This window comes from Ipomoea triloba, chromosome 16 (genome assembly GCF_003576645.1).
Source record: "Ipomoea triloba cultivar NCNSP0323 chromosome 16, ASM357664v1".
In the NCBI taxonomy this organism is placed as follows: domain Eukaryota; kingdom Viridiplantae; phylum Streptophyta; class Magnoliopsida; order Solanales; family Convolvulaceae; genus Ipomoea; species Ipomoea triloba.
In genome coordinates, this window is record NC_044931.1 from 6104185 (window position 1) to 6108922 (window position 4738).

General features: G+C 51.8%; 14 non-coding genes across 14 annotated transcripts; all 14 read left to right on the forward strand.

The window, feature by feature from the left end:
- Nucleotides 1-220: 220 nt before the first annotated feature.
- On the forward strand, nucleotides 221-339 carry LOC116008158. The gene has a single exon (XR_004095556.1). It is a non-coding gene; the product is annotated as a 5S ribosomal RNA (ribosomal RNA).
- Nucleotides 340-476: 137 nt separating this feature from the next.
- On the forward strand, nucleotides 477-595 carry LOC116008379. The gene has a single exon (XR_004095766.1). It is a non-coding gene; the product is annotated as a 5S ribosomal RNA (ribosomal RNA).
- Nucleotides 596-732: 137 nt separating this feature from the next.
- On the forward strand, nucleotides 733-851 carry LOC116008397. The gene has a single exon (XR_004095783.1). It is a non-coding gene; the product is annotated as a 5S ribosomal RNA (ribosomal RNA).
- A 393-nt stretch (nucleotides 852-1244) lies between these two features.
- Nucleotides 1245-1363, forward strand: LOC116008170. The gene has a single exon (XR_004095568.1). It is a non-coding gene; the product is annotated as a 5S ribosomal RNA (ribosomal RNA).
- A 137-nt stretch (nucleotides 1364-1500) lies between these two features.
- LOC116008181 lies at nucleotides 1501-1619 on the forward strand. The gene has a single exon (XR_004095580.1). It is a non-coding gene; the product is annotated as a 5S ribosomal RNA (ribosomal RNA).
- Nucleotides 1620-1756: 137 nt separating this feature from the next.
- LOC116008193 lies at nucleotides 1757-1875 on the forward strand. Its single transcript, XR_004095591.1, has one exon. It is a non-coding gene; the product is annotated as a 5S ribosomal RNA (ribosomal RNA).
- Nucleotides 1876-2012: 137 nt separating this feature from the next.
- LOC116008381 lies at nucleotides 2013-2131 on the forward strand. The gene has a single exon (XR_004095768.1). It is a non-coding gene; the product is annotated as a 5S ribosomal RNA (ribosomal RNA).
- Nucleotides 2132-2268: 137 nt separating this feature from the next.
- LOC116008210 lies at nucleotides 2269-2387 on the forward strand. The gene has a single exon (XR_004095607.1). It is a non-coding gene; the product is annotated as a 5S ribosomal RNA (ribosomal RNA).
- Nucleotides 2388-2524: 137 nt separating this feature from the next.
- Nucleotides 2525-2643, forward strand: LOC116008707. Its single transcript, XR_004096071.1, has one exon. It is a non-coding gene; the product is annotated as a 5S ribosomal RNA (ribosomal RNA).
- Nucleotides 2644-2767: 124 nt separating this feature from the next.
- On the forward strand, nucleotides 2768-2886 carry LOC116008139. Its single transcript, XR_004095538.1, has one exon. It is a non-coding gene; the product is annotated as a 5S ribosomal RNA (ribosomal RNA).
- Nucleotides 2887-3010: 124 nt separating this feature from the next.
- Nucleotides 3011-3129, forward strand: LOC116008322. Its single transcript, XR_004095712.1, has one exon. It is a non-coding gene; the product is annotated as a 5S ribosomal RNA (ribosomal RNA).
- Nucleotides 3130-3860: 731 nt separating this feature from the next.
- On the forward strand, nucleotides 3861-3979 carry LOC116008344. The gene has a single exon (XR_004095733.1). It is a non-coding gene; the product is annotated as a 5S ribosomal RNA (ribosomal RNA).
- Nucleotides 3980-4116: 137 nt separating this feature from the next.
- LOC116008610 lies at nucleotides 4117-4235 on the forward strand. Its single transcript, XR_004095982.1, has one exon. It is a non-coding gene; the product is annotated as a 5S ribosomal RNA (ribosomal RNA).
- A 290-nt stretch (nucleotides 4236-4525) lies between these two features.
- LOC116008266 lies at nucleotides 4526-4644 on the forward strand. The gene has a single exon (XR_004095660.1). It is a non-coding gene; the product is annotated as a 5S ribosomal RNA (ribosomal RNA).
- Nucleotides 4645-4738: the final 94 nt, after the last annotated feature.

The window sequence follows — 4738 nt, forward strand, 5'->3', positions numbered from 1 at the left end:
ATCAGAACTACGAAGTTAAGCGTGCTTGGGCGAGAGTAGTACTAGGATGGGTGACCCCCTGGGAAGTCCTCGTGTTGCATCCCCCACACTCTTTTTACTCTTTCTTTTAAACCGCTGGACCGCTCGCTAAGGGTACTATCCTTTTAAACCGCTAGACCGCTAAGCGAGAGAAGTTGCGCGGAGAGAGAGGGTCAAGTACATTTTGCGCGCAGTACGTGACGGATGCGATCATACCAGCACTAATGCACCGGATCCCATCAGAACTCCGAAGTTAAGCGTGCTTGGGCGAGAGTAGTACTAGGATGGGTGACCCCCTGGGAAGTCCTCGTGTTGCATCCCCCACCCTCTTTTTAATCTTTCTTTTAAACCGCTGGACCGCTCGCTAAGGGTACTATCCTTTTAAACCGCTAAACCGCTAAGCGAGAGAAGTTGCGCGGAGAGAGAGGGTTAAGTACATTTTGCGCGCAGTACGTGACGGATGCGATCATACCAGCACTAATGCACCGGATCCCATCAGAACTCCGAAGTCAAGCGTGCTTGGGCGAGAGTAGTACTAGGATGGGTGCCCCCCTGGGAAGTCCTCGTGTTGCATCTCCCACCCTCTTTTTAATCTTTCTTTTAAACCGCTGGACCGCTCGCTAAGGATACTATCCTTTTAAACCGCTAAACCACTAAGTGAGAGAAGTTGCGCGGAGAGAGAGGGTCAAGTACATTTTGCTCGCAGTACGTGACGGATGCGATCATACCAGCACTAATGCACCGGATCCCATCAGAACTCCGAAATCAAGCGTGCTTGGGCGAGAGTAGTACTAGGATGGGTGACCCCCTGGGAAGTCCTCGTGTTGCATTCCCCACCCTCTTTTAAACCGCTGGACCGCTCGCTAAGGGTACTATCCTTTTAAACCGCTAAACCGCTAAGTGAGAGAAGTTGCGCGGAGAGAGAGGGTCAAGTACGAGGGTCAAGTACATTTTGCGCGCAGTACGTGACGGACCCCCTGGGAAGTCCTCGTGTTGCATCCCCCACCCTCTTTTTAATCTTTCTTTTAAACCGCTGGACCGCTCGCTAAGGGTACTATCCTCCCCTGGGAAGTCCTCGTGTTGCATCCCCCACCCTCTTTTTAATCTTTCTTTTAAACCGCTGGACCGCTCGCTAAGGGTACTATCCTTTTAAACCGCTAAACCGCTAAGCGAGAGAAGTTGCGCGGAGAGAGAGGGTCAAGTACATTTTGCGCGCAGTACGTGACGGATGCGATCATACCAGCACTAATGCACCGGATCCCATCAGAACTCCGAAGTTAAGCGTGCTTGGGCGAGAGTAGTACTAGGATGGGTGACCCCCTGGGAAGTCCTCGTGTTGCATCCCCCACCCTCTTTTTAATCTTTCTTTTAAACCGCTGGACCGCTCGCTAAGGGTACTATCCTTTTAAACCGCTAAACCGCTAAGCGAGAGAAGTTGCGCGGAGAGAGAGGGTCAAGTACATTTTGCGCGCAGTACGTGACGGATGCGATCATACCAGCACTAATGCACCGGATCCCATCAGAACTCCGAAGTTAAGCGTGCTTGGGCGAGAGTAGTACTAGGATGGGTGACCCCCTGGGAAGTCCTCGTGTTGCATCCCCCACCCTCTTTTTAATCTTTCTTTTAAACCGCTGGACCGCTCGCTAAGGGTACTATCCTTTTAAACCGCTAAACCGCTAAGCGAGAGAAGTTGCGCGGAGAGAGAGGGTCAAGTACATTTTGCGCGCAGTACGTGACGGATGCGATCATACCAGCACTAATGCACCGGATCCCATCAGAACTCCGAAGTTAAGCGTGCTTGGGCGAGAGTAGTACTAGGATGGGTGACCCCCTGGGAAGTCCTCGTGTTGCATCCCCCACCCTCTTTTTAATCTTTCTTTTAAACCGCTGGACCGCTCGCTAAGGGTACTATCCTTTTAAACCGCTAAACCGCTAAGCGAGAGAAGTTGCGCGGAGAGAGAGGGTTAAGTACATTTTGCACGCAGTACGTGACGGATGCGATCATACCAGCACTAATGCACCGAATCCCATCAGAACTCCGAAGTGAAGCGTGCTTGGGCGAGAGTAGTACTAGGATGGGTGACCCCCTGGGAAGTCCTCGTGTTGCATCCCCCACCCTCTTTTTAATCTTTCTTTTAAACCGCTGGACCGCTCGCTAAGGGTACTATCCTTTTAAACCGCTAAACCGCTAAGCGAGAGAAGTTGCGCGGAGAGAGAGGGTCAAGTACATTTTGCGCGCAGTACGTGACGGATGCGATCATACCAGCACTAATGCACCGGATCCCATCAGAACTCCGAAGTCAAACGTGCTTGGGCGAGAGTAGTACTAGGATGGGTGACCCCCTGGGAAGTCCTCGTGTTGCATCCCCCACCCTCTTTTTAATCTTTCTTTTAAACCGCTGGACCGCTCGCTAAGGATACTATCCTTTTAAACCGCTAAACCGCTAAGCGAGAGAAGTTGCGCGGAGAGAGAGGGTCAAGTACATTTTGCGCGCAGTACGTAACGGATGCGATCATACCAGCACTAATGCACCGGATCCCATCAGAACTCCGAAGTCAAGCGTGCTCGAGAGAGAGTAGTACTAGGATGGGTGACCCCCTGGGAAGTCCTCGTGTTGCATCCCCCACCCTCTTTTAAACCGCTGGACCGCTCGCTAAGGGTACTATCCTTTTAAACCGCTAAACCGCTAAGCGAGAGAAGTTGCGCGGAGAGAGAGGGTCAAGTACATTTTGCGCGCAGTACGTGACGGATGCGATCATACCAGCACTAATGCACCGGATCCCATCAGAACTCCGAAGTCAAGCGTGCTTGGGCGAGAGTAGTACTAGGATGGGTGACCCCCTGGGAAGTCCTCGTGTTGCATCCCCCACCCTCTTTTAAACCGCTGGACCGCTCGCTAAGGGTACTATCCTTTTAAACCGCTAAACCGCTAAGTGAGAGAAGTTTCGCGGAGAGAGAGGGTCAAGTACATTTTGCGCGCAGTACGTGACGGATGCGACCATACCAGCACTAATGCACCGAATCCCATCAGAACTCCGAAGTGAAGCGTGCTTGGGCGAGAGTAGTACTAGGATGGGTGACCCCCTGGGAAGTCCTCGTGTTGCATCCCCCACCCTCTTTTTAATCTTTCTTTTAAACCGCTGGACCGCTCGCTAAGGGTACTATCCTTTTAAACCGCTAAACCGCTAAGCGAGAGAAGTTGCGCGGAGAGAGAGGGTCAAGTACATTTTGCGCGCAGTACGTGACGGACCCCCTGGGAAGTCCTCGTGTTGCATCCCCCACCCTCTTTTTAATCTTTCTTTTATGCTTGGGCGAGAGTAGTACTAGGATGGGTGACCCCCTGGGAAGTCCTCGTGTTGCATCCCCCACCCTCTTTTTAATCTTTCTTTTAAACCGCTGGACCGCTCGCTAAGGGTACTATCCTTTTAAACCGCTAAACCGCTAAGCGAGAGAAGTTGCGCGGAGAGAGAGGGTCAAGTACATTTTGCGCGCAGTACGTGACGGACCCCCTAGGAAGTCCTCGTGTTGCATCCCCCACCCTCTTTTTAATCTTTCTTTTAAACCGCTGGACCGCTCGCTAAGGGTACTATCCTTTTAAACCGCTAAACCGCTAAGCGAGAGAAGTTGCGCGGAGAGAGAGGGTCAAGTACATTTTGCGCGCAGTACGTGACGGACCCCCTGGGAAGTCCTCGTGTTGCATCCCCCACCCTCTTTTTAATCTTTCTTTAAAACCGCTGGACCGCTCGCTAAGGGTACTATCCTTTTAAACACCTAAACCGCTAAGCGAGAGAAGTTGCGCGGAGAGAGAGGGTCAAGTACATTTTGCGCGCAGTACGTGACGGATGCGATCATACCAGCACTAATGCACCGGATCCCATCAGAACTCCGAAGTCAAGCGTTCTTGGGCGAGAGTAGTACTAGGATGGGTGACCCCCTGGGAAGTCCTCGTGTTGCATCCCCCACCCTCTTTTTAATCTTTCTTTTAAACCGCTGGACCGCTCGCTAAGGGTACTATCCTTTTAAACCGCTAAACCGCTAAGCGAGAGAAGTTGCGCGGAGAGAGAGGGTCAAGTACATTTTGCGCGCAGTACGTGACGGATGCGATCATACCAGCACTAATGCACCGAATCCCATCAGAACTCCGAAGTCAAGCGTGCTTAGGCGAGAGTAGTACTAGGATGGGTGACCCCCTGGGAAGTCCTCGTGTTGCATCCCCCACCCTCTTTTTAATCTTTCTTTTAAACCGCTGGACCGCTCGCTAAGGGTACTATCCTTTTAAACCGCTAAGCGAGAGAAGTTGCGCGGAGAGAGAGGGTCAAGTACATTTTGCGCGCAATACGTGACGGACCCCCTGGGAAGTCCTCGTGTTGCATCCCCCACCCTCTTTTTAATCTTTCTTTTAAACCGCTGGACCACTCGCTAAGGGTACTATCCTTTTAAACCGCTAAGCGAGAGAAGTTGCGCGGAGAGAGAGGGTCAAGTACATTTTGCGCGCAGTATATGACGGATGCGATCATACCAGCACTAATGCATCGGATCCCATCAGAACTCCGAAGCTAAGCGTGCTTGGGCGAGAGTAGTACTAGGATGGGTGACCCCCTGGGAAGTCCTCGTGTTGCATCCACACCCTCTTTTTAATCTTTCTTTTAAACCGCTGGACCGCTCGCTAAGGGTACTATCCTTTTAAACCGCTAAACCGCTAAGCGAGAGAAGTTGCG